The sequence below is a fragment of the Lactuca sativa genome, chromosome 5, assembly GCF_002870075.4.
Source record: "Lactuca sativa cultivar Salinas chromosome 5, Lsat_Salinas_v11, whole genome shotgun sequence".
Lineage (NCBI taxonomy): Eukaryota > Viridiplantae > Streptophyta > Magnoliopsida > Asterales > Asteraceae > Lactuca > Lactuca sativa.
In genome coordinates this window covers 276172362-276182699 of record NC_056627.2, presented here as the reverse complement: position 1 = coordinate 276182699, position 10338 = coordinate 276172362, and the positions used below count along the sequence as shown (strand labels likewise).

Here is a 10338-nt window from a genome sequence, read left to right as displayed (position 1 = left end):
CACGACGTGAGATTTAGTACACTCACGACGTGAAACCTGAAGAGTTCATTTTTAGTTTTTCTTATTTTAGTCCAGTTTTACGTTTTAGTTTAGCAAGTTGCAGGAGTTCATGACCAGAAGCTCAAACACACCCTTGGTGCCACCACTTGAAGATCCCGAGTCTGCAATTCACAAGAAAAAGACGCCCTTGCAAGAATTGAAGTCAGCCTTTTCTATGATGTCGGGAAAGAAGACAGGAGAGTCAAGTTCATCAGCGAAGCACAAGAGCAATCTTGAGCATTTGGATCACACACCCGTGCAAACCGAGTCCGAAAGCGATACTGAGCCAGAATTTGAAGAACACACGAGTGAACCCGAGAACGAGCCAAGTAACGAGATGGCAGTAATTGAAGAAATGTCCATGGGAGCTTACAAGAAGCGGATCCGAGAAGATGTGGGTCCTAGTTTAGTCCAACCCGCAATTCCTGCCACTGCCAAATTCGAGCTGAAGGGACACATATTGACAGCACTGAAGGACATCCCACTTTTCGGGAAGGATCATGAGGATGCTTTTAAGCATCTAGACGAAGTCAACGACATTGCAGATTACTTCAACGTCCCAAATGTCACCAGAAACACAGTCTTGCTTAGGATGCTTCCCATCACTTTCAAAGGAGCTGCTAAGGAGTGGTTAAAAGCACTCCCACCGGGTACAATCACCACATGGGCTCAGATGCGTGAGCAATTCCTGGATCAGTTTTGCCCGCCATCCAAGATAGCCAAACTCAAGAAGGCAATAGCCAAATTTGAGCAACAGCCGGGGGAGTCACTATACGAAGCATGGGAGCGATACAAGGGCTTACTTAGAAATTGCCCTCAACATGACCTAAATGTGCAGCAAGAGATGTCAATCTTTTATGATGGGGTCAACGTGATGACAAGACAACTCCTTGATTCTCAAGGACCTTTGACAAAGAAAAATCCAAGGGAGGTCAAGGAGCTAACTGAAGAATTCGTGAAACACTCTCACGAATACCACAACCCGAGGCAAGAAGGAATCAAAGGCGGAGGAGGGTCCCAAACTGAAGAAATAGCAGCGGTCATGGCCATGTTAAATAATATGGACCGCAGGATAACACAGATGGACCAGTCGATACATGCCATAAGAGTGGTTTGCGAGAGATGCAGTGGTCCACACTTGACAAAGGACTGCAATATAGATGATTATGGGAACAGAACGGCTCAAGTGTGCTACTCTAGTGGGGATAAGCTTGATGAGGACTGGAGAAAACCGAAGAGGGAGTGGCTGCCATATGAAAAGTATAAGAAGCAAAAAGAAGAGAAGTATAGGCAGACAGGTCGAGGCCTCTATCAAAAGGAGCAGCCACCAGCCGAGAAGAAACCCGACCTAGAGACCATTTTAATGAAGTTTATGGAAGCATCGGAAAAGCGACACGATGCCACTGATTCTGCTATTCTGGAACAATAAACTTTGATAAAGAATCAGCAAGCCTCCATCCATAACCTTGAAGTGCAATTTGGTCAACTAGCAACTCTAGTTCATGAAAATTTGTCCCCGAAGAATCCCGAAGTAAAGAACCAATCTCATGTAATGGCCATAGACACCGAAGAAGAAGCCATCTCGGAGTTCTTGGAAGCATTGGAAGAAGAACCACGGAAGCCTGATCAAAAGATGAAGAAGATCAAGCTCGAACATCATGAAGCTGCTGAGTTCCAGAATTCACGACGTGAACCTTATATGTTCACGACGTGGGCCCGTTATGAACAGAAAAATTCCGCAGTCAGTTCGGTTTATAAGCCAAAATTTCCTTTTCCTTCCCAAGCTACCCTTAGTCCACTGGAGAGAGAGCATAGAGATTTTGTCAAGCATGTGAAGGGGATCCCGATTAATACCCCCTTTGTCGAGTCCTTATCTAAAGCTCCCGAGAACCAGAAATTACTGCAAGACTTGATAGACACTCGAAGGCAATTAAAGATGCAGTCTACAGTGATTCTAAGTGAACAAACTTCAAAAGCTGTGTTGGGAGAAACACCAGAAAAGATGGGGGATCCTGGACGCCTCACTCTTCCATGTGAGTTTGGGAACAAAATGAAGGTTAATGCTTTAGCCGATTCTGGGGCTAGCATTAATCTAATGCCTTTTTCATTTTATCAAAAGTTGGAGATACAGAAGATGAGGGCTACAAAAATGAAGATTCACATGGCGAACCGTTCGGTGACGCAACCCCGAGGCATAGTGGAGGATATTTTGGTGAAAATTGGAAAATTTGTTTTTCCAATAGACTTTGTAGTCTTGGACATGAAAGAAGATCTGAATGTTCCGATAATCCTTAGTCGGCCATTGCTTAACACTGCTGGTGCCCTTGTTGATATCTGCGAGTCTAAGCTAACTTTGAGGGTTGGAGATGAACAAGAAGTCTTTGGGATAAAGGATGACTTTCAAGAAGATAAAGAAGAGGTGTTCACAATTAATGAAGAGAATGAACTAGAAGAACTAGAAAAGCTCGTGGAAGAAGAGATAAAGGCAGTTCATCAAGTCAAAAGGACAAAACCAAGGGCATCTGTTCCATATTTGATTTAAGTCATAGCTTACAAGAGTCCGCCTTCTTAGGTAAGCAAAGAGGAAGAGGAATTAACAAGTGATGAAGAGGAGGTCATTTCAAGAGTAACAAGGCCGATGGTGAAAGATGAGGAGAATGACATAAAGTGCAAGGAGGAACCCAAGGGCACAAAACGCAAGCTTGAAGAAGTGGGAAGAGCTAAAAAGGAGAATTCAAAGAAGGCATATAAAAGGCGAGTTCAAGCTTACAAGAGGCGGTTCAAGGAACAAAAGATCTTGGTGGAGGACTCCTCCGAAGGCTCAACGTAAGAGGCACGGAGTCGAGCTCAAGACTCCAAGAAAAAGAAGCGCTTCTCGGGAGGCAACCCGAGTTTGGTTTGAAATTTTTTTCTTTCTTTTTGCATTTTAGTTTTGAAAACTTAGACCGAGTCATCCAACTCTATTAGAACAAAATGTGGGGACCTCAAAACGAAAGTAGTAATAATTAAGAACTTAGTTCAAATTCTAAAATTATTTTCCAGATTTAATTCACGACGTCAATAGTTAGCCGTTCACGACGTGAATTGTGAATGAATCGGACACATAATCCATTATATGGCTTAACCCATTAGACTAGCAAGCCCAAGATCAGTCCGTGAGTACATGGCCCAAATTTAAGCCCAGACACTATTCATGACGTGAATCTTATAGAATTCATGATGTGAATGTTTAAAAGTACGGGACCACATGATAAGTCCCTGGAAACCAGTAAACCCTTTCATTTGTTTATTGTTCATGAAGTGGAAACAGAAATTGGTCCCCCTTGGTCCCCATTGCTGCAATTTTAGCCGACAATTCTACTAATCACCATTGTGCTTACGTAATACTTCCAACAAAGGTACCAATTAATGATTATTAAGTTTAATTTTTGGTTCTAGTAGAGGAATTTAGGGTTAGGGTTTGTTAAATGACGAAATTAATTCTTTACAATTCGTAATAACCTTGGAATGTTCGTGCTAAGTTTTTGGAAGTGGTATAGGAGTAAAACCCAAGGATATTTTGACTGGATTTTCCCCAATTGTTAAGATTCTGCCTTCTGCGATTACGAACTCACGACGTGAATCTTACATGATTCACGATGTGAATTCTGGGGCTAAACATAATTCATTTTTCTTTTATGTTTAATTTGTGGATATTTGTTTTGGTTGTTTCTTTTTCGTGTTTTTGCAGGAATGGCTCCAAGAAGAGAGGTTCCAGCTGGGGTTGCGGGTTTGCAACCGTTTTACAATCTTCCCGCGACAACGGCCCGTGATGTTTTGACCCGTTGGAACAACAGATTGGGGTGGCTTTACAACAGGGAAATTGCAGTTGCTCAAACAGTCAATTGGACAAGATTGAGGGAAGTAGGGCTTGTAGATCGGGGTAAGGGTACAACCTACGAAAACCTCACTCGCGTTTTCTTTTTCACCGTTCGCCATCTCGACGGTAAATGTTTCGGTTAAAGGTTGGGGATTCCGTTTTAGGTTATGTTTGATTGCATGACTAATAAAGTTGCTCTCAGCACCCGAATCGAAAAGAATATTAGCTAATGAGTTGTCGAGAAGGAACGTACCCGAGACAACAGTGGGATCGGCGACCGCTTCCTCCCGTCCCATGGCGAGGACCCTTCCGGTGTTATCAGCAGCAGACTTTTTGGGGCAGTTCCTTTTAAAGTGCCCAGTTTCACCACAGTTGTAACAGGCTTGACCGACGACTGCTCCAGAAGATTGATTGGCCGATTGAGTTGGAGCCTTGCAAAATCGGTCCGTGTGCCCCTTCTTACCACAATTGGTACAGGAAAGTTCTCGACAGGGGCCCAGGTTGTGGTGGTATTTGCACTTGTCACATAGGGGAAGGTTACCAGCATATTTGCTAATAGATGTTTGAGCGGTAGATCCCACAACAGAAGCAGCAGCAACGGGGGTAGTAGCAGCATGGACTGCTACTGTTTGCTATCTTTTGGAGGATCCTTGGGAAAATTGACCCTTCTTTTTCTTCCAAATTTTCTCTTCTCACCACTGCTTTTAGTCGACTCAGGAGCGATGGTGGTTTCCTCGTCATCATCACTGTGGTCAATTATGGCTTGGGCTAAAGTCTTAGCACTATCATATGTATCCGGGTGAGCAGCTAAGACATGACTCTTTGTTGGATTGGTTAATCACCAAATAAACCTCTCGATCTTTTTGCCTTCAGGAGTGACCAAACCAGGGCAGAGAAGGGCAAGATCATCGAATCGGGAAGTGTATGCAGCAATTTCGGAACCTTTCATCTTCAGGTTCCAGAGCTCATGCTTTAGCTTCTACATTTCACCACGGGGATAGTATTCGGCAAGGAGGAGTTCTTTCATGGCGTCCCAGCCCATGGCATTGGCTATAGGTAGGGTCAAGGATTGGACTCGGCCATTCCACCAAGTCAAGGCTTTATCACTGAAGGTACAGGCTGCAAATTTGACCTTATCGGACTCAGCACAGGCACAGATTTCGAAGATGGATTCGATTTTCTCGAACCACCGGGATAGGGAAATGACACCTCTAGTGCCATCAAAGGATGTTGGTTTTACATTCATGAAATCCTTATAGGAACCCTCCTTTCGGTGTCCCGGATTGCTTTCTTGATCTTGAGTACCACCTCTTGAACCACCGGTGTTCATTTGGGACATAGCAGCTGCCACCGCGGCGGTAACAGCCGTCTGGAATAACACGGGATCAATTTCAGGAGGTGGTGGCGGAGGGTTATTGGTCTTTGAGCTGGGTCTCTTTTTGGGAGGCATCTTGATCTAATAAGATCAAGAAAAAGAGGATGATAAGTCATCTGAATTGAATCGAGAGATATGATAGATATTTATTCCAAATAAGCGATAAAGCAGGAAAGAGTTATCAAAGCAGGTAAACTATCGCTAATGGAATGATCAAGGATCTATACGTGAACGAGGATTTCTACAAAGAATTGGCTCGAGAAATACTCCCATAGTATTCCATGATTCGCGATGACACTGGCTCGATTGTTTGTGATATTAGGGTAAGTTTTAGGCATGCCGCATACCACAGTCACTCCCAAGCACATGTTGGTCGTGTCTCGAATGAATATAGTTTGCCAGGCTATACTGATCCTAGACACGACTACATAACTGCCCAGGTTTAACCGCAGTACACAACACCCATTTACTTATGTTTTGTTCTACTTGTATTTACGGATCTCAATGGTTCGGTATACTTATATATTTTTGAAAATACTTATAGTTTGCAGATACTTTTAATTCAGAGCAATTAGGCCCTTTAGTGTTTATAGTTTTATACCATGTAAGGTTTGGTATACTTTATTCACTATAAACAAGGGCTCTGATACCAATCTGTCACACCCCGAAAACCGAAGGCGGAAACATTTCCGGGGTTGACTCCATGTTGAGTATCAAATCCAATGCACATAGTAAGTAAACTAGAACAACCATTACATTACATATAGAAAAGTTTTACATTTATTTCAAAAGTAAAATTATATAGTCGTGATACATAGTATATAATAACAAAACGAACTGGTCTTCTGCGCACTCCTACCTGGAACAAAATGATCTTTGGGTACCTGTTCTAATGCTGACCTGAGAACACAAGCGGATTTAAAATCAGCATAACGCTGGTGAGTTCATAAGCGATTTGTGTTTTGTGAGAATGTTTGAGTTTCCTTTCTGTTTCTGAAAATGTTACACACACCAAGAAAATACCATATTTTCTTAAAAAGGGTGGTTTTTGTTCTCCACATGTAAAGTAAAGTTGTACACTGAAAACACGTTTATTCTTGTGAAAATGTACAGTTATGATATCTGGTTTGTTATACTGATCTAGTTATGTACTAATGTGTCCCCAGGAAAGTCCCATACTTTCTTGATCGTGTTTTACCAATTGTAAAAGATGTAAAGTTATCCGGTTTGTTACACTTTTCTGGTTATGTAAACGTTCCCCAGAAAATCCCCATGCTCTCATGGATGCTGGTTATCAATGTAAAAGATGTATTCTGAAGCTTGGTTATCGTGTAAGAAGTTATTTATTATTACTGTTAAGTAAATATCTGTTATCCTAATTGCGAGTTCCATAACCATACAATAGACTAGATGTGGCAATAAGTAGTCCACATCACCTTATGACTTTCGTCACCCTTGAACCATTTCGGTTCGACTGTAGCTAGCAGCCAGGTGTGGGGTAGTCAGCCATGTATAGATCTATACACTCAAGTCACGCTCTCTAATCCCATAGATTCTGGTTACGGGTGCAGTCCTCCACTCGCGTATCTCTGTGGAGTGTTCACCGAGGACGTGTCTCCAATCATACAGGACTAACAAATTTACTAGTAATAATATGATAGTCCTCCACTTGCGTATCTCTACGGAGTGTTACCGAGGATATACAGTGTACAAGTTTTATGTTTCAAATGTTCTAATGGCATGCTTTTATCTGATAAAATGTGGAAATTATTTGTGAAATATGTAAAACACAACAGTTTATAAACCCATTTCACAAACATATGTTTACTTGATCTACATGTTCAAACAGTTATCATTTGTATCAATCAATGTTAAAAGCATATAATATGTGAAACACAGACACGAAAACAAGTTTGAGTACAAGTAATCCCTTGTACTTTGCTTGTGTCCCCCCTAAAAATAGTGAAAAACAGTGAAAAAAAGGTAGGGGTATGAACTCACCGCTTAATCTAGAGTTCGAGTGTCACCGGATGCCCTGAACTCCTATGGCCCCTATTATTCATGTGATGACACATAAATGAGTTAGAACTAAGGTGTTTCATGACTAAACATGATGGAAAAACATCCTTAGGGCTTGGAATAAGTGTCCTATGATCCAAACTTAATGATTTATGCAAGTCTAGGACCAAATATGGTTATTAGAGTGGGTGTATGGTCTTGAAAATGAGTGTGCGGCTGGGGAGTGCGGCCAGGAGTGTGTGTGAGGCAGCACACAAGAGTGTGCGGCCGTACATAGGGTGTGTGCAGCCGTACATAGGAGTGTGCGGCCGTACACTCCTCATTTGAGTCCCTATGTTGATTTTTGAAGTGTATGCTCTTCATTCTTGGGAGTTTTGAATGAATGCTGCCCCCATTTGAAGGTGTGCGGCCGTACAGCTTCATGGGATGATGAATATGATGAACATAATGAGTTTTAAGCTTGGGATTCAAGTGTTTACCACTATACTTAGCTTGAAGATGAAGTAGATCACGATTATGTAGTCTTCCAAGTGTTCTTGGTTGATGATTTAGAGAGAGAAAGTAGAGAGAGGGAAGAGAATATCTAAATGAATGAAGGAAAGGGGTATCCATCCATAAATTGAATTAAGTGTGAGGTTGAGGGTGTTTGCGGTTGGTATGTGGCCGTACACACAGGTGTGTGGCCGCACACACCTTATTTGGTGAGATTTGGCCCTATTTTGTGATACTAAACACTCTCCAACCCTCTCTAAGACTCGTATCAAAATTATACTAACTCTAAAGCACCCATATGGAATCACGAGATTTAATAAAAGACAATGAACTCAAGTTTTGGTGCTGAAACACAGATCAATTACATGGATTAGAAGTTTCGGGTTGTCACATAATTTTAGGGCTATCTTTGAATATCACTCAACGTACAATGAATCCATTTGTCTCATGATCAAGTTCATTAAAAATCACCCTCTGTTTGGACCCTTTGACTCATTCAACGATGTGGTTCCAATTTCAACCCTTTTCAAGTGTGGATTCTCGGCATTTCGCCCCCTCATCAACCTGCAAGAAGTTCATCTGAACTTAGTTGATGATTCTTTGGTCATCTTGACCAAAGATAAATTTCTGAATGCAATCAACCTTTTGGTGCATCCTTCTACAAAATTCTTCTCTCCAAGTGTGACAGACATCATCACTTCACTCTACCAAATGGGGTACTAGAAAAAGCTCAAGGGGATAGGCGAATTCAAGAAGAATCAATTACTTGCAGTCTGGCAATTTTTTTTGTCACTTTGTCATCTACAGTTTGTCAAGAAGAACTAGAGGCACAAATAACATGGGCCTAAGCTGCTCGAATTGGTGTGGAGGATTTTCACTGGCCACAGTGTCAAGTATGGCTAGATCTTATGGGATGACTTCCTTCAATACATCCCTAAGGAGAATCCGAGACCAAATCCCACATAGCTCACTTTTGCAAGATTTTGGTACTTATGCATTTTAGACCTCCATCGTGATGCAAAGATCAGCATGGGCAACGACATCAACTTCTTTGTCACACGTGATCTCAAAAGGTACCCTCCCTCTAAACATCAATCTATCTTTGGACCTCTAAGACGCTTACTTATACACATTTTGAAAACTATTCGACTTGAGACTAAAGAAGTCACAGATCACATAGAGGCTATGGAAGGTATTGACTCATACCTTTCTACCCCGCCTCTACCTCGTCAGACTATACTAGCCTCTACAGCACCCCATGATCTGGAGCATACCACAACTCCATCTTCCACTACACTGTCTAATATTCCATTAGCAAGACGGCTTAAGAAGATTTCTTCAAGAAAAACCTCCCATGTAAAGTCCAAGAAAGGTGAACCATCCAAGAAAGCAGAACCATCCAAAAAATGCAAACTCAGACATGTTGTATCTTCTGATGAAGATTCTGATCCAATTCAGACCCCCGTAGTCAATATTGAAGAAGAGTCTGATGATGACTCTGTCCCACTTCTCCTCCTCAAGAAATGGAAAACAAACCCTAGTCTTAGCCATATGCGCAACCGGACTAATACCGAAGTCTCTCAAAAGACTCTGATAGTCCTTAGGGTCCCCGCAGACCCATTAGCTTCAACCCTCCCCAACCACTTAGACACAGTAAGTGTGTCTGCTTCATCCGATCACGGAGACTCACCCCCAACTAAATCCCAAGAGAATTTAATTGGTTCTTCTCTCCCTAAGGTCTCCAGGGATTCCTGAATTCATTTCTATGAGGAACAGGAGTTGCGTTCCATACTTGATTCTGTCATCCATACACTAAATACACCTTCCCAACCGCAGGACAATTCTTCAGTCATTGCCAGAATTGAGTCGAGGCCAAACTTGACTACTGGTGAAGGAGACAAAGGAAGCTCAGGAAATCCTACTCTACTTACCTAACAATCAAGTGGTTTAGGCACGGTGAGCACCAATGTGCAAGGATCCGTGAACCCGAGGGACACCTTGGTGCGACATTAAGGCATTGATGGAAATGATTCTGATAAATCTTGGAGTATGTATAAACCGTCTACTGAATCCAAAATCATAAAGTATGAAGCTTTTCGTAGGGCATTTCAAGTAAGAAAGGATCAACAAACAAAACAACTTCAACAGAAGGATAAAGAAATACAAATTGTGGCTAAATACTGGGCAAACGTAATCAATAACACGAACACCATAGCCAACATTCTCAAAATTCAAGATTGGATGACCGCAGTGGATGAGACCATCCGCAACGCTCAGTCCATTCCTGATGGTGCAGGTCCATCCCATCCCCCTCCAATAAAATTTGTTCAAGAATCCCAAATTAGTGGAATCATTACTCTTGGTTTCTCTCTCTCCACGAAATCGTGTATAAGGTTTTGAGCACCGTGATCTTACTCTTCACCACACTTCTACTCTCTCAAGAAAAAAAGACGATTTCAGGCGCTTTACTGCTCACTGTTCATCTTCTTCATCCTCCGGCATCAACAATGGAAAAATCTTCTTCCATTCAAGAAACTTCTACACGCTCCACTCT

General features: G+C 42.0%; 1 non-coding gene across 1 annotated transcript; it reads right to left on the bottom strand.

Annotated features, from left to right (window-relative positions):
- Positions 1-760: 760 nt before the first annotated feature.
- On the bottom strand, positions 761-867 carry LOC111893388 (small nucleolar RNA R71). The gene has a single exon (XR_002850867.1). It is a non-coding gene; the product is annotated as a small nucleolar RNA R71 (small nucleolar RNA).
- Between the last annotated feature and the right edge of the window lie 9471 nt (positions 868-10338).